The sequence below is a fragment of the Delphinus delphis genome, chromosome 8, assembly GCF_949987515.2.
Source record: "Delphinus delphis chromosome 8, mDelDel1.2, whole genome shotgun sequence".
Taxonomy (NCBI): domain Eukaryota; kingdom Metazoa; phylum Chordata; class Mammalia; order Artiodactyla; family Delphinidae; genus Delphinus; species Delphinus delphis.
In genome coordinates, this window is record NC_082690.1 from 82,247,433 (window position 1) to 82,269,376 (window position 21,944).

Sequence of the window (21,944 nt, forward strand, 5' to 3'; positions counted from 1 at the left end):
TGAACCTTTAGACTATTTCTTACAGATTTATAGATCTCACAGCCATTTCTCTGTGATATGATTAGCAAATGCTTCCCAGAGTTTCACGTTTGCCTTTATTGTGCTTTTCTAATAAATATTTCAAAAACATTTTAGTGGAATTTATCTATCTTTTTTCCAATTCACTTCTGGACTTTGTGTAATACTAAGAAAAATATTTTTTTAATTATTCTCCATTTATTTGATTAATATTTTTAGCAGTTTATATTTCATGTTTAAATCTGGAGTTCATTTAGGAGTAAACTATGAATCCAATTCTATTATTTTATAGGTGACTAGTCCAACATTTATTGAATAAGCCATCAGTTCCTCACCAAGATGCAAGGTCACATTTACCACATACTTAAAAGCTCATATCTATTTGGTACTATTTCTGGAATTTCTGGTCTATATGTGTAACAGGACTACACTGTTTTAATTATTCTAGCTTTCCAATATGTTTTAATGTCTGTTAGGACCATCCCTTCCCTCAATCAATCAAACAATGTCATGGACATTGTTGTTTATTTTTTCATATGAAATTTATCCGGCAAGAAAGTAATGGATGAAATTTGTATTAATATCATATTCAATTTATGGAATGAATGAATTAATGAGTTGTTAGCATTATTATGTGAGTCCTTCCAAGAATACAGTATTTCATTTCATTTGCTTTGTATTTTGTGTCCCCTGGTAGTATTTTCATTGTTCTCATGTAAATCTTCCAAGTTATTTGTTAAGTTTATTCTTTCACGTTCTTTCTTGTTTCATTCTTGTTTTTCCTTTCTTGAAAATAGGGTATTTTCAAGGCAAGAAGGAGAGTTGGTGTGTCTGTAACTAGCAGTTCATATAAGGAGTGGTGGAGTCAGTCCTGGAGAACATCGGAGTCAGGTTTAAAAGGGCCTTGGATGCTATGAATTTTGAATCTTATTTTTTAAACGACAATTAATGCCTAGTGATTTTTAAAAGGTCATCTATTATTTTTGGAAGATGATAGTTCTGGAAGAGCATGAAGAATGGACTAGAATCAGATCAGCTAGGTACAAGGTCTCTAATTCAGGAAAATGCTATGCTCTCCTTCATATTCTGGAAGAATGAAGACAGAAAGTCAGCATTTACTAAAGACCTAATCTGTGCCCAGACATTGTGCTAATACTTGCAGATTTTCCCCCAAAGTAGACTCATATTGTACCCCTACCTCTGGCTCTTTAAGACAGGGCAGCCTATTCATTTACCTTCCACAGCCGGTCTGTTAAAAGAGACTTAAGTAAAAACTGGTTCATTTCTTGTAATTTATCAACAGTCTTCCCATGACTGACCCCTCCTTCCATGACAATTGGTCTCTGCCTGCTTGCTATTCATCTTGTTTCCCTAGATCAGTGCCCTATCTCAAAGTTCATGACCCCCATCATGAACCCACGGCTTTGGAAGCTTCAGGTTAGACCTCATCCTCACCTACCATAACATCTGGGCCTCTATTTTTCCTTACTAATCCAGGCGGGGCCTGGCATTTGGACCAGCATTTATCATAGTCTTAGGTAAAAATTGTGTTCATATGTTTTGACTACACGCTCAGCCCAGTCAGTGGACCAACTCTTTAGATTTGAGAAGAGGGAAGTTGAAGATGGATTGAATTATCCCAGATTTCATAAGTCAGTATAGAAATGAGGTCACACTTCATGTGTCCCTGGCCTTCATTGGCTTGATATCTTCCATCTGCAAAATACTGGCTCTCAGCAACAACCCTGTCCCTCAATTATTTGAGGTCATATTCCTCCTTTAAATCTTAGAAGGTTCCCATTGGTATTGCACTATATTTACAAATCCTTCTGGTTTATGTGACCACTTTGTCCCAGTTTGCTGAGGACTTTCACATTTTAGCATGGAAAGTCCCCCTTTCTAAAACATTTCTCAGTCCCTGGGCAAACTTTTATAGTTGGTCACCCTATCTCCAGTACTCAGTCCAGGCTCCTTCTTGTGTCTTTTCCTGTAGCATTGCTGTGTGTCTTCTTCTGGAATGAAATCTCACATTATGATGGACCTTACTCATGCAATTACCTATTTCCAGGACACTAACATTCCCTTTGGCTGGTATTGGCACCACTGTCATCTCTAATTCTGACACCTCTGGTGCTCACTTCTCTATCTACTTCAGCACACTCTCTTCCTTTTTCCCTGGATCTCACTGTTCTGCTCATTTATAGGGTTCCACAGCCAGCTGGCTGGATCATCTAGGTGTTAAAAGTATTTTAATATTTATAGATATACTACTTCCTTTTCCTAAGAAGCATAGACTCTACTCAGATGGTTGATTCTGGCTGGTTTCATGTACAAAAGCAATGCACTTTTCCTAGAGACACTTTTCCCATACGACCCTCTGGCTCTACTGTGGAGTCTGGCTCACTGAGCTAAATCCTTCCTTTCTCGAGTTGGATGAATCCTCTACTGCGACTTCTGTATTTGTGTCCTCCTTTCACCGTCCCCATAGGCCTCCAGACGTTTTCATATGTCTCTTACCCCCAAGTATGAATGGACTGAAGTTCATATATTCATTGCCAGGAGGCTCCAGACTCCCATGCAAATCACTGAATAGTTATAGGTACAGGACTGGAGGTAAGGATGGATAATATATCTTCAGTGCAGGTGTGATCTGGAACAGGTTGATGTATTCAGTCCAGACTCAGCAAATTTCCATTCAACTGTCATGTCAAATGTGGCTCCTTTTTTTCTGAATTTTCTCAGGTGGAATTAACTGTTTCCCATGTATGTTTTCACATCACTTCATTCAGACTCTTTCTCTACTACAGCCCATACTACTTTCTATTACAGTTTTTGTTATTGCTGATGATCTTTTTTTTTTTTTCTTTGCTATGTAAAACCTTTGTGTCCCAGATTTCTAACACATGGTTGATGTTCAAGTATCTGTAGTTTGCTTAACTGGCTGAAGGCAGTACCTCTGGCCTCTTTGGCAACCTTCACTTGCTCTCCTGGTTCACCAGCATGGATAAAAGACCCTAGGAGACTCCCTTATTCCATGCATCCATGGTTTAACTCAAGCTAAGAGGACAACATAAGGGACATAGAGCCCTGCACTGTTGGTTTGATTTCTGGTTCACTCTAGAATTCAACAGAGAAAAATCTTCTATCTAGACTCTAATGTTCATGCTATGGAAGATCATTGGCTGCTCAAATGTTAGAAGAACTCATAGTTACTTCCACTTCATTCTCCTTTGAATGGGCTCAGTACTTCCTCTAAGGCACCATTAACAACCTGTAGTGTTAAATTCTGAGACCAAGAAATCACCATATAGCATCTTCTAGTAACTTACTTTCCACAAGACACACAATAGAATGGAGAGGACTCTTGAAAACTGAAAAACTAGAACTGATTTCTTTCTTGTCTCTACATTCAAAAAAAATATTTTCTGATTACCATGCTAGCAGGTACCTGAACATACATGCAGACTACATGGATTCTAGGCCATGTCTATACTTTTAAATGTCCACTTTTAGATTTCTTCTTCAAATAAATCTAACACACAGTCTCATCATCAGGTCTAACAAATTTTTTTTAAAGAACCTCACATATTCCAGATGCTCTAAGAGATATTTGCACTTACATTCAGTCATTTAATATTCATACAATTCTGTGAAGAAAAAACTATTATTGGCATTTAAAGATGAGCAAACAGACTCAGAGAAGCTAAAATAATTTTCCTTCCTATGCCCAACATCCACTACAGTTTGGAATCATGATTGAAACCTGGGGCTAATACTATTTCTCAAAAAACAAAAAAACAACAAAAAAAAAACCCTTCTGTTTATTTTTCTAGAAGGTGAAAGGATGAACTGCTTCTAACAAGTATTTGGATTTATCATACTGTGGTAAGTAGACTCTGAAAATGGTCTTCAATGATCCCTGTCTCCTAGTATTCACATCTTTGAGTAATCCCCTATTCTTGCATGAGGACTGGATCTTGTGACATGCTTCCCATGAATAGAATGCAGTAAATGGGATGAGATGTCACTTCTATGATTAGATTCCAAAAGATTGTGACTTCTGTAGTGTTCTTTTTCTGGTGCTCTCTTTTGCTTTCTTGCTTGCTTTGAGTTGAGATGCTATATGGAGAGGTCCGTGTGGTAAAGCACTGAGAGTCCTCTGGCTAAAAGCCTGTGAGCCATGGATGCCTTAGTCCAATACTCTGTGAGGAAGTGAATTCTGCCATCAACTTCATGAGTGATCTAGGAAGCAGATTCTTCCCAATTGACCCCTGAGATGACTAAGGTCTCAGCCAATACCTTCATTGAAGCTTAGTGACAGACCTTGAAGTAGAGGACCCAGACAAGCCATGACTAGACTCCTGACACACAGAAGCAGAGATAATAAAAGTACGTGTGTTTTACCTTCTAACTTTGGGGGTAATGTGTTACACAGCAATAGATAAGTAACATGCATGGCTTCCCTGTCCTCGTTATTTGTTATTGCTGTGTCAACAAATCGCTCCAAAAACTTAGTGCCTTAATAAAAACAATCATTTATTTTGCTCCAGAATTTTCAATGTGGTTAGGAATTATTGGGCTGGACTGGTCGTTGGTCCATAACATCTAGAGCTTCAACTGAGATGAGTAGACCTTTTAGGGACAGGAATAGATGGGAAGTCACTGGGCATGCCTCTCTCTTCAACTATTCTCATGGTCTCTCCATGTGGCCTCTCCATGTGTTCCCAGCATAGTGGTCTCAGAGTAGTCAGGCTCTCAGAGTAGACTGCTCATTTGGCAGTCCAGGGCTCCAAGGAAAAGTTGTGTAAGCGACCACAGTAGAGAATATGAGAATATCTGGGGACTGCCTTGGAGTCTGTCTACCATACTGTTCTACATTTATTTTTCTTTCTTACCACATCAACCGTCAAATGCTACCTTCAAAGGAGCAGACAGACCTGCTCCTTACTGTCTTTGTTTTGTTTCTAGGTGGAACACTTAGCCTGTATGTGCCCTAGTGTCCTAATGCATAAAATCAGGGTAAATTTCTATACTTGTATCGGTTGTGGTGGAAATCAATGAGGTAAACTCCAAAGTAGAGCACTAGCATATAATGTGCTCCATGTACAGGGATGACAGTCCTGCTTTTCTATGTTCTTATGTTCTCTCTTGGCCCCATTTTCTCTAATCCTCTCTGCTAGGGCCTACCGTATCCTGCCTTCTAGCATAGTTGTTTATGTACATTTATTATCTTACCTAATAAGTTATAAAAACATTTTAGAAGTAGGAATTATATTCATCTTTACAATCCCATCAATTTAGCATATGGTAGGTGCTTAATAAATAGTCATCAATTAAATATTCACTGCTTACTCTTTGTACTATTCGTCTGGCGCTATTTATTCATTGCCTTGTCTCCCAGCTCCTTAGTAGAAGCCACTGTGCCTTGTAACTCTGTCTCCATCGCCAGCCTCAGGACTTGTGCAAAGTGTTCCCTAAATGAAGTCTATGAAACAAATTGAAATAACTACTGTTTTCTTAACATATTCCTTTATGCCTTCCATTGGACCCTTCCTATCTCCTGGTAGGAGACAGCAAGGCAAAGTGGAAGAAGGCAGTAGAACGGAGAGTTTAGGTATTCATCCTCAGGGAACCTGGCTTTGAACCATATTCAGGCGGTTACTACTTATAAACCTTAGAAATTATTTAATCTCTCTAAGCCTCTTTGTCATTTGTAAAATGGGGCAATGTAGTTTCTCCTCATAAGGTACTTGTGAGAATAAAACGAGATAATGTATGTATAGCACTTAACACATTGCTTACACAAAACCAGTGCATAGTAAATTCTGACTTTTGTTAAATGTCACCTCTTCCAGGAAACCTTAAATTGCCCAAGCTGAAACTCTGCCCAGACTGCCTATGCAATTTTGCTTGATTCTTCCTTATGGAAAATGTCTTACTCAACCCATTATAACACTGAACTATGTGGTTCATTTCATTATCATCCATATTAGACTGCAAATTCTTAGACTATAGCATCTGGACAAAATTTTGCAAGAAGTTCTGAATATAGCGTAGGTAAAGGAATCTTTTTGCAGCCTTTCCCCACACTTCTACCTCTGTCTATCCTCTTTGTAAAATTATGTAGATTAAAAGAACTTGATAATATTATTGGTTAAAATCTGTATTGGATCATTTTTTTACTATACAGCACTTTTTTTTTTTTTTTGTGGTACGCGGACCTCTCACTGTTGTGGCCTCTCCTGTTGCGGAGCACAGGCTCCGGACGCGCAGGCTCAGTGGCCATGGCTCATGGGCCCAGCCACTCCACGGCATGTGGGATCTTCCCGGACTGGGGCACGAACCCGTGTCCCCTGCATCGGCAGGCGGACTCTCAACCACTGCGCCACCAGGGAAGCCCTATGCAGCACTTTTGATTAAGTCTGTCACTCTACCATTTTTTTTGATAAGCAGACCCAGGGTTTCTCTTGTAACCAGCATGTCTCTGTCTCTCACTCTTGTTCTCTCTTGAAGCCATATTAAAATATGTGTTCCTCTCAATTATTATCCTCCTTTTTCCCCTTCTTGGAGATGAAGAGATGAAGAGTTCATTTTTTTTTTTAATTGGAGACGAGTTGCTTTACAATGTTGTGTTAGTTTCTTTTGTACAATGAAGTAAATCAGCTATATGTATACATATATCCCCTCCCTCCTGGACCTCTCTCCCACCCCGCATCCCACCCATCTAGTCATCACAGAGCACTGAGCTGAACTCCTGTGCTATGCAGCAGCTTCCCACTAGCTATCAATTTTACACATGGTAGTGTATCTACATTAATCCTAATCTCCCAATTCATCCTACCCCCTCCTTCCCCCTCTGTGTCCACAGGTCCATTTTCTACATCTGTGTCTCTATTCCTGCCCTGCAAATAGGTTCATCCAGAGAGCCTTGCTTTGGGCACTATTGAGCACTAACTCAATATTCTTTAACCTTCTTTGGTTCTATGCATATACTTGTCTTAGTTGAAATTTTGCTGAGGGACAAGGTAAATGGAGGGCAGGATCTGACTGTACCTTTATTCTTGGAAGTAATACCATTAAAACCCCATCCCCTGGGCTTCCCTGGTGGTGCAGTGGTTGAGAGTCCACCTGCCGATGCAGGGGACACGGGTTCGTGCCCCGGTCCGGGAGGGTCCCACATGCCGCGGAGTGGCTGGGCCCGTGAGCCATGGCCGCTAAGCCTGCGCGTCCGGAGCCTGTGCTCCACAATGCGAGAGGCCACAACAGTGAGGGGCAGCATACCGCAAAAAAAAAAAAAAAAAAAAAAAAATCCCCTAAATATCTAGTGACACAGTAACAGCAGTACTATTAATAACAAGAGTGACTAATACACGCTAAGCTCCTCGTGAGCCCTTCTAAATGTTTTCTATGTACTGACTCATGAAATCCTCAGAACAACCCAATGAACTAAGTATTGAGGCACAAACACATTAACCACCTGTCCAGTGTCAACTAGATGACAAGTGGCAAAGATGAGATGCAAACCCAGAAAATTTATCCTTAGCAACAGACAGCTCTTATCCTTTGTAATATACTTCCTCTCACTGGGTACTTATAAATAAGAGTTGATGTAAAAAACTGAACTGCTCCAATCTACCCCACTATTATTCCTGAATTAGAAGGTTAAGACAAACCCCCTACTAGTTAGATATGAATTAAATAAAAATAAATCAATTATAAATCCATGTACAGGCAGAAATAGAGCAAATTTTAAAACCCTTGAAGATATAACACAAGACTAGTAGGACAAGTATCTGACGTCAATAGTAGGGAAGCAAGATTATCAAAGCCTAGGTGTAGTCAGTAAGAGCAGCTTCTTTTCTCAAGCAGGTTTGAGGTTCTTACCTTTTATCTTGGGAAGTAAAGGATCAGATTCCATCCACATTTCTACTACCAAGCTTTCATATTAACGGAGGCCAAACTATCCACTGATAAGGAGTTACATTTGTCCATACCTGGAACCTGTCACTCTCTCATTTCTTTGTTTCCTTTGGTAGTGGATGGGTCTAAAGCCAATGAGCCTTCATATTGACAATAAGCAGTATGATGTTAGTGGGTCTATTCAACTAAGTTCCTCTCTGGTAACTTCCCTGCAAAGTTATAGAGCCAAGAAAGCCAGATTCCACTGCCTTTTAAGATTTGCAACCTTGAAAAATAGACTAACCAACAACAGATACATAGATGGGGCTACAATGATCCTGACCACTGATCAATGTTCATCCACTTATAACCCATAAACAGGAAGAAATACATCAGCAAATCAACACATAGCGTTTAAGCAACTATTGGAGTCAAGGTCTGTCTAGCAGCAAAATAATGAACCAGGTATGGACCCTGCCTTCAAGTGATTATTTGCTTGTCAGTCTAGAAAAATTAGACTGTTTTTTTTTGCTGCTTATCCCCAGGGGCTTTTACAGCACCTGAGGCAGAGTAGGTGCTCAGTAAATAATTGTTGAAAAAATTAATGAATGAACATTGGATGAAAAAGTAATGGAACAATTCAGTACATGAATCAATCCCATTCAAGTCACATGAAGTTAGAACTGTAGACTGACAACAAGCAAGTTACACACAAAGAGAGCTCTTTTTGTTTTATGATGGGAGAATTCTGTGTGTGCACTGTATACACAAGTTCCGAAACACACACATGGACTCAACTGTGATTTACTTAACACGTTAGAGAATGACATCTTCCTGGACTTCAGAAATACTCTGATGGAACTGATTAAATGGCATGTTGTACAAATGCCGAACACCCCAAATAGTCAGTCTTCCCCAGCCATTTCATAAACAAACTTCAAAAGTCAATTGGTTTAATAAAACTGTCAAAGTAGGTCAGACTGAAAGGGCAGAGAGTATATATAAATAGTCCAACGTCTCTGTCTCCAGTAACTAGTCATTAGATTTCAATCTTATCATAATTAATATATCGTTAAAATCCTCACAAAATAAATTGGCTTCCTTTCAGTCAGAGAGTTGAAGTCATGCAAAGAAGTGAGGAGGGAGAATATCCAGGGTAACTTCCTGGAATTCCAATTTGGGCAAATCTACATGGGCTACATTATTTTTCTGCTTGGTTGAAATAAGAGATGCTGTCATTTAGTAGTAGTGTACTCATATTTTAAAGCTTTGGAAACTTAGAACAAACATCCCTAAATGTGTCCATTTTAGGTCAGAGTCATAATTTTCTCAATCCAATATTTTGTCTCCAACAAAACAAATAAGTAGAGAGTTTTGCCCACCTGCGTATCAGCTTTAAGGTTGAGATATGTCCACAAAATATGTGTATACCTAGCAGAGTAACCAAAGCAAAGCAGAAAAACAAAACGTGTAACAGATATTTTTTGGAATGACTGAATTTCTAATTTCCAAGCATAACTTATACCTGCATTTTTCCCAATTTTTTTTTCTAATTTTTAATCCATATTTTCTTACTGAATGTATTCTGGAATTATCCTATATCGTAAAGGAAGTACAATATTTGGAAGAAATTTTCAGAAACATTGTATTGAATGTTTGCTGTATGCCAGGCAGAGTATCTCATTTTAACCTTACTACAGCCTTATGAAGGAGGTGCTATTAGTCTGGTCATTTTATAGATGAGGAAATGCACACTTTGAGAGATTAAATACATTGTCTAAGTTTATACATCTCAACCATGAGAGAGCCAGTACTTAAACCAAATCCTTATGTCTTCAAAGCATCAACTTTCCTTAAGTCCTGATTTCAAGTTAAATGCAGTGAGAGAACCAGCATAAGCCCTCTCCCCTCAGCAAAGTCTTTCTCCATCTGTGCCTTGGGATGTCCTACTTCCGAATGTTTGAGGATAGGGCAGGACTATCCTTTTCCACAGAAAGGTCTTGTGGAAACTGCAAATTCATCAGCTTCACCCAGACTTACTGAAGGAACATTTCCAGACCTATGAAGAAAGATGGAACCTGAAAAAAAATAAACACCCGCCACATGGGAAGGAAGAGAGAAGTGAAATGAAATTTTGATTGAATATTACTGATATTTTCAGAACTGGCTAATGTGAAAGACAAATATATTGTGTGTCTATGGCAGCTAAAGCCAAGTTCAAAGCAGAATTTCTCATAGAGACAAGGAGTAACAGGTTAACAGAGGAAGTTCAGTACTGTTGAAAGGATGGGAAGAATTCTTAAGACAGAAGGAGGTGACCAAATTCCACACTATGCTGGGAGACCCTAAACACATCATTTAAACCTCTCTAAGCCTCAGTTTATCATGTATAAAATGGGGGAAATAACATCTATAAAAGAACATCGACAAAAATACTCTAAGTAAAACTGTGTAGCTGGGTGTCTGGCATATAATAGGCATTTAGCTAGAAGTATCTCCTTTTTTCTTAAAACAGCTAGCTTCTCCTGTGTTGATAGTCCTACATTCTCTGTAGATTTTTACATCCCTCTGTTTAATTTTGGCTACATTCTAAGCTAGAAGTCTGTTTCTATAGTCCAATAGCTATACTGCAAAACCAGGGTCAAAAATGAAAAAAGAAGAAACATGATATTGTCTTGTAACTCCCCGGAATAGCAATGCGTTCATTTTCTCACAAACCAAATGCCCTTTACAAACATTGACCAATGCCAAGGTCGTTCTGCTCCAGAAATTCTAAAAATGGCAGGAAGATTTTTTTTAAGTTAACTATCTTTATTGGGTCAGATTCATGACCTTGCAGCTAAGACAGCAGGAGTGATCTGAGAGAAATTCAGCAACCAGTTTAGAGTCAGGTCTGCTGGGTAGACTTGCTAATAAGGAGTGGGTCACAGGTTCAATCCCTGTGTGGGCCTGTTATACTCACCTTCTTCTGGGACCTCTTGGCAGCACGATGTGGGCCACTAGCACAGCAATATCCACAGGAAAGATGGAGCAGAGGGCAAGGCTTCGGCAGAAACCATCCAGGCATTAACTGGATGTAGGGTGTTTCTGTCATATTCCCTTAGGAGGGACATTGACCCTTGCTTTGACTCTCAAGGCATGTGCTGAACCTGTTTTCATTACAAGAGACACTTGAAGAGTCACTGGTCGGGGAGGTGGGTAGAGGAGGGATGTGTGCACAATTTGAAGCACAAGACATGTGGGTATTACAGTATTTGTATTTTCAAAGAGATGTGCTTCTGGTGTTAGAACAAAGGAAAGGGGGAAGGTAGAAAAAGGAGGGAAGAAAAGTATTCACATTTATTAAGCACTGTGAGTGCTTTATATAAACCCTTTATTTATCCACCATTAACTATTTCCAGGTGGCAAGCACTGTGCTGGGGATAAGCCCTGGGAAACTGAGGAACAAGGCAGACAGTGTTCCTTGATTTTTATAGAATTTACTATCTGGTGAGGGAAATAAATGTTGAACAATCAATTACAACTATGATGTGTTATAAAGACAGGAGCAAAGGGCATTACGGGGGCATATGATAAGGGATAGTTTTGGTCAAGATTTCTGAATGTAAAACACAGAAACCATTTCTGACTTAGTTTAAACTGAAGTGGGTTTATGAAACGAATATTATGATAGTTCACAGGATCCAAGAAAGAATATAGTATCCAGGTGTCTTAAAGGACAAGCTACACTGCAATCTTAGAATCTCATAAACAGGACATCATGAGTCCACCTGGGGATCCTACCATGGCATGACTCTGCTACAACCACTGCCAATTTCTATGTTTCTCCATGTAAGAGTAGTGGAAGAAAAACTATCTGATTGGTTTATTTTAGGCCATCTGCCAACCTTTGGTCAAGACTGAAGAACCTGTTACGAAAAAGAAGATGAGTGGGAGTGAAGCAGCTATGTACTGCAGACAAAAATATCCCAAAGATCTCACTGAGATGGTAGAATCAGGGAGTGGAATTTCAGATGAAACCTGAATGGTAAGACAGACATTATGTCCATTTTATGGATGAAGAAAGGAAGGTCCAGGAAGGTTTAGTGAATTATCTAGGGTCACACAACCATTAAATTAAGGGAATGAGAATGATAATTCAAGACTTTCTGATTATAAAACTCATGGCTTTTCCATTATGTCACATTTTCCCAATTTGTAAATCATTTATATAATTAAAACTTGGGCTTTTTAAGATATTATGGACAAGGTTTTGAATAATGAATTTTGATGCCATTGGCAATCCTCAAGAAGAGAAAGGGAAAATTTTCACTTGTCATCCTGATGTATTTTTCACAAAGTTTGTGAAAGCTGTAGCGAAATCAACGTTATAAGACAAAGGTTACATTATATACGTATGTAATAAAACTGCAAGAAAATCAAACTTAGAGGAAATATTCAAGACAGAACTTGACTTCTGCTAATTACTGCATGGCCAGTATGGCCAGAGTCAAGGTTGGCAGTTGGAGACACAGTTAATGATGCAGGGGAGAGGATCTTTTTTTAGCTCAATGTCTTAAAATGTTGGTGAATTAATTCTTTTCCCAACATAGTACAGCTAAAGTAAAAAAGAGTACCAATCATTTTTATTTTTTCATCACCTTAACCATGGCAGACATAGTAGTTGATGGAATACTCTATGGTAAAATATAATAAATAAGGCACAATGTTAGTTTTGAACTATTACAGGCACTGGCTGTAACTTTATCACATTTCCTCCCACTCGAGAAAGCATTCCAGAATACCCATGAGAATAAGAGTGACTTGAAAGTGCCTCTAATGTATGTAAAATTTAAACAACCCCATTTTGCAACTTTATGTTGCAACACACCCATAAGTAATCATGATACAAAATATATTCTGATGATTGTTGAGAAAATGAATAGCTACTTTAACACCCAAATCCGAATTCATCTGTTTCACGGTTTATCTCTGATTACCCTGAACTAAACTTCCACATTAAAAAGATTTATTTGGACCCTGAATCACAGAATTTTCACCATGGTTATACACCATCTTTCAGAATAGGCACCACTTCACAGTTTTCTAATTATGCTATGTGCTTTCTTCCCCGCTGGATAAGAAATACATTGAAGATACTAATCAGCTCACAGTATAGAGGTGGGCACAACTGTTATAAGTACAGCATTTCTCATCTGTGGTTTTGGTTCTTGAAGCCATGGACATAACTTTATAAAGAATAGATAGAACCTTGAAAAACTGTATTATCCTACTGAAGTTAACAAGTACCACAGGAGCAAACTACAACTTGCCTTAAGCCTATTCCCAAGGAATATATCAATATTTTTGACTAAAACGTAAAGCTAGGACTTGAGATAAATCTCACTGGGTCATGATATATTTACATACTGCTAAATTTAATTTGCTAAAATTTTTTAATGGTGTCTATGTTTATGTTCATCAGGGCCATTGATTTACAATATTTTTTCTTGTAATGCCTTTGTCCAGTATTGAAATCAGGATAACTCTTGCCTCATAAAATAAGATGGGAAGTGTTCCCCCATCTCTGTTTGTGAAGGATTGGTATCATTGATCCCTCAAATGTTTGACAGAATTAACCCGTGAAACCATCAGGCCTGGAGTTTTCTTTGTAATAAATTTTTTTGATTATGGCTTTCCATTTCTTCTTAAGTCAGTTTTAGTAATTTGTGTTGTTCAAATGCTTTGTTCATTTCATCTAGCTTGTTGATGATATTAGCATTAAGGTGCTCATAATATTCCCTATTCTCTTTTTAATGTCAGTAGGATCTGCAATGATGTTCTCTCTATCATTCCTAATACTGATAGTTTGTCTCTTTTGGTCTTAATCAATCCAACTAGAGAGTTATCAACTTAATCCCAAAGGTTAGGAACAAGTCATGGATGCTCACTCTAACCACTTCTATACAACACTGAACTCGAGTTCTGGGACAATACGATAGGTCACTGGTAGAGAATATAAATTGTACACATAGATCCCCACGTGTTTCATCAAATGTTTCCATAAAGGTGACAAGAAGACTGAATGAGAAAGTCGTGTCAACAAATGGTGCTGGAACAAGTAGATACAAATACAGAAAAAAAAAACCCAAATCTCAACCCTTACCTCACACAATAGATGACATAATTAATTTCAAGGATCATCATTATAAATGTAAAAACTAAAACTCTAAAACTTTTAAAAGAAAACATCAGAGAAAATCTTCATGACCTTACTATAGACAAAGATTCCTTAGGATGTAAAAAGGAGAAACTATAAAAAGAAAAAAAAAACCTTCCAAACTGGACTTCATAAAAATTCAAAACTTCTGCTCATTGAAAAATACTATTGAAGCTATAAAAGGGAAGCTTTGGACTAAGAGAAAATATATCACAATGCGTATATTTGACAAAGCACTTTTATCCAAAGTACATAAAGAAATATTCCAACTCAGTAAGGTGGCAAACAATCCAATAATAAATGGACAAAAATTTTGAAAGACAATCTTACATAAGATGATGTCTATGAAAATAATAGTCAAAATCATTATTTCTCAGAGAAATGCAAACTAAAACTATAATGAGATACCACTGCATACACATTAGAATGGATAATTTAAAAGATTGGCAATGCCAAGCGTTGACGAGAATGTGGAGAAACTGGATCTTTTATATACTGCTGGTAGGAATGTAAAGTATTGCAATCACTTTTTTTTTTTTTTTGCGGTACACGGGCCTCTCACTGTTGTGACCTCTCCTGTTGCAGAGCGCAGGCTCAGCGGCCATGGCTCACGGGCCCAGCCGCTCCACGGCATGTGGGATCTTCCCAGACCGGGGCACGAACCCGTGTGCCCTGCATCGGCAGGCAGACTCTCAACCACTGCGCCACCAGGGAAGCCCTTGCAATCGCTTTTGAAAACAGTTTTCAGTTTCTTACAAAGTTAAATATACAATTACTATACACTCCAGGAATTTCACTCCCAAGAATCTCCAAAAGTGAAGTTAAAATATATATTCATACAAAAACTTGAATGTGAATGCTCATTCACGTCAGCTTTTAATTCAAAACTGGAAGCAACCCAAACGGTCATCAACTGATGAATAGATAAACATATTGTGGTATGTCATATAATGAAATACTATTCAGACATAAAAAAGAATAAACTATTGATACCCACAACAACATGGACAAATCTCAAAAAAATATATTAAGCAAAATAAGCCAGATAAAAATATATATATATATATACTATATGATTTCATTTATATGCAAAATTACAAAGACAAATCTCATCTAAAATGACAGAAAGCAGGCCAATGATTACCTAGAGCCAAGATGGACGATGAACTGCAGTGGGACACAAATTCACATTTTGGGGTAATGTTCTATATCTGGATAGTGGTAATGGTTACATGTCCATTTGAATTTGTCAAGCTCATAGAAATATACAATTACAGTAGGTGCATTTCATTATATTTAAACTATATTTCAATGAAATTGATTTAAAATTAATATGACTCCCATTACAACATTTTTCATCCTCTCCCAATTTTCATTCCTTTCCAAATGCCATCACACATGGTGGAACATAACAGGACTGGAGGAAACACATTGTCAAGAGACATCAGTGTTGTCAGTCTGTCACTGGGATCTTTACCAGCCTTTCAACGGTCTCTCCTTTTCTGCTTGTTCTCTGTTAGAACTTTGTGACCTTCAGAACCTGCCCATAAACACTTAAGCATCTCAGCTTTAGTGAGCCTTTAGCACTAAAACCTTTACTTGAATTAACTTGAGTCCATGCTAGAGAAACATCTAAATTTTATAGATATGTCTTATCAACTAGAGAACAGATGAAAAGCATTGTAAGAAAACAAGGAAATACTGCCTATTTCCTGTGTTTCTATTTAATTGACATGGGTACAGGATGACAGAGGATTGCAACATTACCTAATCCAGTAGGGCAGTGATGAAGAAATCTAAAGCGGAGAAGATTTAGCTCCTCTGGTTAAGAAAAAGAGTCTAGAAAATTCCACAGTTTCAATAAATTATGCATCCTTGTATGTTTCCCAGACCCAATTAACACTAATATATTTAAGACAATTTTACCTTCTCATTTCATAGACAGGAGAAAGCTTTATTTTTAAAGTGAAGAAAGAGGAAAAACTGAATAGAGGGAAGAAAGATGGGTAGGTGACAGGAATAGCATGAAATAAGATATATAATTGGTCTTGCTTGCTTGGTTAACGCTTGAACCTGAACATCCTTTGTTTTACAGAATCTGATAATAATGAACAAGGAAGGAAAGAAAATAAAAAAGTCAGAAAATCTTGATTAATTTACAGAAAAAGAAAGATGAACTGGAGAAAAGATTAAGGAGAGAAACCAGGACATCAGAATCCATAATTAGGATCAATTTGGGGAGAGAGGATGGAGAATGGAGGTTGACAGCATAAAAAAAAGTACAGAACACTTGAGAACCACTGCAGTGTATGTGAGAGACATCATGACATAATTGGGAGGGAAGATGTTAAAAGTTTTGCTTAAATATTAATTAATATACCATTCGATATGCTTTGAAACTCCAATAATATATGAATTGAAGTTTTAATTATTGTAGGTTATAGACCGGTATAATTGGAATATGATTTCTTGTGGATAGTATTTTCGAGGAACTTTGTGGTTTATATAGATTATGGAAGAAATAAAAGACCGCTTCAAAAGGCCAGGAGAGAAAAGGAGGGAGAGAAATAGCATCTCTTGGGTGTCATGTTGGACACTGAAATGCTTTCAGTGAAAAGCACAAGATTTCCTTTAAACCAATTTTGGATTTCTGTCATCTTAGCTTCCTTCCTGGATGAGACTCTCAAGGCTATAGGAGGCTTGAAACCCTTCTCAGGAACTCAGTCATGGTTAAAATCAAGTTGTATCCCCTTCAGTTCTCTTTGTTTTGCTATCTTCTCAGAGTTTTTATTTGGGGGGCGGGGGGTGGTAGGGTGGCACAACTACTTTTTCACTATTTCACATTTTTTGAGATCCTGAGGATAGTACACAAAGAAACATATCCTGATCACCAGAACAGTGAGAGAGAGTAAAGGATTATGTATTATAATATGTATATAAATATGTTTTATTTGAGTGCAGGTAAGCCGTCAAGCTCACACATATAATACGTTAAGTATACATGGCTTTAGGATATGATACGGGGATATAATGAACCCACAAGAAGAGATGACTCAGCAACCAGAGGAGTTTTTACAGAGGCTTCATCCCATCTCCTGTGGGCAAACTAGGGAGTCCATATTTTAAGGTATTTTATATTTGTAAACATATGTGAGAAATAGCTTGGGATCTCTAAGTGGAGAAGACATTACAGAAGGTTGGCTCTTTGGCACTAGAATTAATAAGAACTAACTAAACTTGAATGATTAGTGCTAATATGATTCCACTTTTTAACCTGGATTTGGGGTTGGGTAGTCTGAGAAAGAATATGTATGATTCTAAGTTACCTCTAACACTTTGGCAAGTAGAGACAATATGTAAAAAAGAGTAATGCATCCTAGGTAAAATTTAAATGTTTCCTCTGTTACACCCCCTTAATCCAGATGGTCTCTTTTGAAAATTATATAAATGCTTATGCATATCCAGAAATTCTGGATAACTCAAAAGTTAATTTCACTGTTTCTAAAGAGGATTTCCAAACTTATTTTTTATCCTCTCCATAAAAATTTAAACTGAAATTTTCTTGAAAAAAGGCAGAAAGAATTTCTTTTCTATTAGGTTATAAGTGATAGCTTTTTCTCACTCATGTAAATGGGAATATTTAAGATTTGAAAAAAATGAGAGCTGACTAAATCAGCAAAAGTCATTCACAGAGCAATTGGGCCTGTGCTAACTCCCTTAGAGATGGATCATAAATCACATCAGGGCTTCTTTTCTCCCAGTTTGCACACAATATTAAATAATGGAAGGGAGTTTGAGTGTTCACTGTCAAAGAAGATATCAAGGTCATCTATAGAATTCTATCCTATATCTTTCTAGTCATTTACCTTCTGAAAACATTATCCAAAATTTAGAGCTAGAATTTAGTGTAAATTTTTAATCATAGCATAAAGGCTTTGAATCAACTATAACCAAATCATATTTCCTGGAAATATTCAGTATTTATGATTTAGAGGTAGAAATGTCCCAAATACCTACACTCGCTTTCGCTCATATCATCTATCTAGAACTGGTATATTATCCAATAAATTTTATAATTATATGTAAGTTTCATTTATTGTGTATGGTTCATTTATTCTTTTGATAAATATTTGTTGAGGCTCTATTATGTACTACGTGCTGATTTTGGCAGGGGGGGTTTATTAGTGAATAAAACAGGAAATCCTTACCCTCACATGCTTATATCTTAGTCGTTGAGGATTCTCCTTCAAAAATATTTATTGAATATTCAAAAATGTTTGTGTAAGCCCATTGGTGCTGGGGATACAGAGATGAAGCTGAGTGTACCCAGCACAGTAAATGGACAAATCAGGATGTTCTCTTTAGTAAGACCCTAGAGAGATCATGGTGGAGACACCTGGCATGTTAAAGCAAAGGCATTCCCTCTTCAAGTTCAAAAACATTTTTTTTTAATTAAGTTATACTTGACATACAATGTTATATTAATTTCAGGTATACAACATAATGGTTTGATATTTTTATACTTTATGAAATAATCACCACAGTAAGTCCAGTTACCATCTGTCACCATACAAAGTTGTTTTAATATCGACTATTTGCTCCATATATATTACATCCCCATGACATTTACTTTAGAGCTAGAAGTTTGTACCTCTTAATCCCTTTCTCCTATTTCATCCATTTCTCCACCCTCTTTCCTTCTGGCAACCACTAGTTTGTTTTCTATATCTTTGACTATGTTTTTTTTCTATATCTTTGACTACGTTTGTTTTGTTTTGTTTGTTCATTTGTTTTGTTTCTTTAGATTCCACATATGAGTGAAATTATATGGTATTTGTCTTTGTCTGACTTATTTCCCATAACATAATATCCTCAGTGGTTAACATTACAATTACTCCATAAGTTAGAGAATATTAAAGGGCTTATCATGGAACTAGAGGCAGAATGGGTATGGTAACATATCAGCAAATACTTACATGTTAGGGTTTATTTTATGCCAAGCCATTTTCCAAGCACTTTTATTTATTAATTATTATTATTATTGTTATTAATTTATTTAGTCTTTCACAGAAGATAGGATATAGGTAGTTACAAGTGAAAAAAAAAAGAAAAAAAGGAGGCACAGAGAGGTTAGTAGGTTGTTTAGAGTCAGAAGGCAAGAATACGATGGAGCTGGAGTTTTTCCCCGGCAGCTCTGGCTCTAGGGTCCTCACTCTTAACCACAGTTCTATAGGGACCCTGATCAAATGTTGGGTTGGACTCCATATGGCAACTTGATTTTCTAAAGATATTTTGAATATCATTGGATCCATCAGGTCAAAGGAGTCATAGGAGAGGTGCTTGCACTACAGACTGGATTAGCTATAACATGGAATTGAACTACCCCCTACTGAGACATCTGCTATAAATATTATACTCTGCTACTTTTTAAGGGAGAAGAAATAAGCACTTTATTTTGTTTACAGAATAATTGCATCATAGGCAGAAAATGTGTTGTACTTCTTGTTTGAAATTTAAATACCATCTAAGTGTGTAATTTGACATTGGGCAAAAAAGAGGTGGATTGTAGTAGATATTTTTTCTTTAATTTGGGTACACTAAGTCTTTGAACACTCTTCCTACATTTGCGGAATTCAGTACCTTATGAGACCCTGAGTCCCTTTATAGAAGCCAGATACAGAAGCTTCCATCCAACATATACATCCATATTAAATTATTTTGAATCAAAAGCTAGTGATCCACAGTACTGTGAATGGACTTAATGTCACAGAATGGTACATTTCAAATGGCAAATTTTATGTTACGTATAATTTACCAGAATAAAAAAAATCTAAATTTATCTTTAAAAGCTAGTGATATGAATAAGATCATTTATACTAATTTTTTCAGATTCCACATATATGCGTTAATATACGATATTCGTTTTTCTCTTTATGACTTTCTTCACTCTGTATGACAGTCTCTAGGTCCCTCCATGTCAATGATCTTATTTACAAAGCAGAAATAGAGACACAGATGTAGAAAATAAACATATAGATACCAAGGGGGAAAGGGAGGGTGGGATGAATCAGGAGATTGGGATTGACATATATACACTATTGATACTATGTATAAAATAGATAACTAATGAGAACCTACTGTTTAGCACAGGGAATTTTACTCAATGCTCTGTCGTGACCTAAATGGGAAGGAAATCCAAAGAAGAGGGGATATATGTATACGTATAGCTGATCCACTTTGTTGTACAGTAGAAACTAACACAACATTGTAAAGCAACTATACTCCAATTAAAAAAAAAAAAAAAAAAAGCTACTGATGTGAAAAAGCAGGCCCTATGCAGAAAGAGCTTTGTTGAGGGTGGTGCACGTACATCTATATCGTAGAGGAAAGAGTGCAGAGGTACTAGAAGTAGCCTCCAGAGTCCAGCATCCATGGAATTAGCTATGCAAATTTCAGGGTCAATTTAAAACAGTAATGTCACCACTGCATCAGTTCTGGAACATGATTCTGGACATTATTCCTACTGCATAGCCTCAAAAATCTAGTCTTTATCCTTCTAGGAATCCAGTGAGCTACAAAATATCTTTCAGTAAATTTATTTTTTTGCTTAAACAAGTTTGGATAGTTTTCTGATATTTGTAACAATGATCACTGGTTGAAAACCATTAATCTTGGGTACTATTTATTAGTACTTAGTTTGTTCTAGGCACTGTATTATTTATCTTCATTATCTCATTTAACAGTCACAAAAATAAAAAGAGATGCTAACTATGATTATCCTCATTACAGATGAAGAAAATTAAGCTGAGTGGGATTAAGTTGTCCAAGGTCACATAGCTCGCAAATGCTAGACCAAAGACTGGAACCCAGGTTTGCTTGATACCCACTGCCCATGCTTTTAACCATTGTCCTATAAAAGTTACTGACTGATAGAGTTACATTAATATATTCCAGTGGTACTGTACTTTAAAGACTTACCAGAAGTAGTATATTTTAATAAGTAATATGATTTTAAATTGATACCTACAAACCTGAAGTCTGAAGAGCTAATTTGCAGATCTGGCTTCTCTCTATCACATGAACTTAAGCCAGTGACCCATCTTTCTGAGCCCAAGATTTCTCCTCTGTAAAATGAGGGGTTGGATCAACTAAGAGTCAAGGTCCTCTACAGCTATGCCATTCCACAGTTCCAGCTAATTAGAAGCCTCTCTTCCTATCCATCCTGTTAAGAAGGAAATGTGTAAAAAAGCTATTAACTATCCACGGAGCTTTGAAGTTGTTCTCACATCCACCTCATCCCTCTCCTCTCTGTCCCTGGATAGAGTCACATTCTGATTAAAAGTCCAAGGAACTTTTTATGTGCAACCCAGAAAACTTAAGGTCAGTCTTCAGAAGCTGTTGTGTAACTGCTTGTTGAAAATCAATAGTACATGTCCTGTATTCAGGGACATACACACACAAATAAGCACAAATCACTTAGGATGACATCTGGTCCTTTGATTTCAAAATGGAAATGCCAAAGTGTTGTATTTTCTCAATGTCATCTCGTAACAGCAGGGCATTCCATGGGGCAGGCTTTGGACCCAAGTATGAGAAAGGTCACTATTGTTGAATTCCAGGATTTTCCCTGGGACTCCAGGTGTCACTATAGAAGCCATGTTGTCTTTGGCCTTGAGCAACCAATCAATTCCCATACAGAAGTTCCTTATTCATTATAACTGCTGTGTCAGCTCTAACATTACTGGTATTTTTATCACCCAAATTAGTTTTCAGGACCTACTGCCAAACTCGGAACTACGAGTTAGAGACTGTGTCATCTCACTGTAGT

General features: G+C 37.2%; 1 pseudogene; it reads right to left on the reverse strand.

Annotated features, from left to right (window-relative positions):
* The window catches only part of LOC132430294 (homeobox protein NANOG pseudogene), a 120,075-nt pseudogene extending 109,064 nt beyond the window's left edge, over positions 1–11,011 (reverse strand).
* Between the last annotated feature and the right edge of the window lie 10,933 nt (positions 11,012–21,944).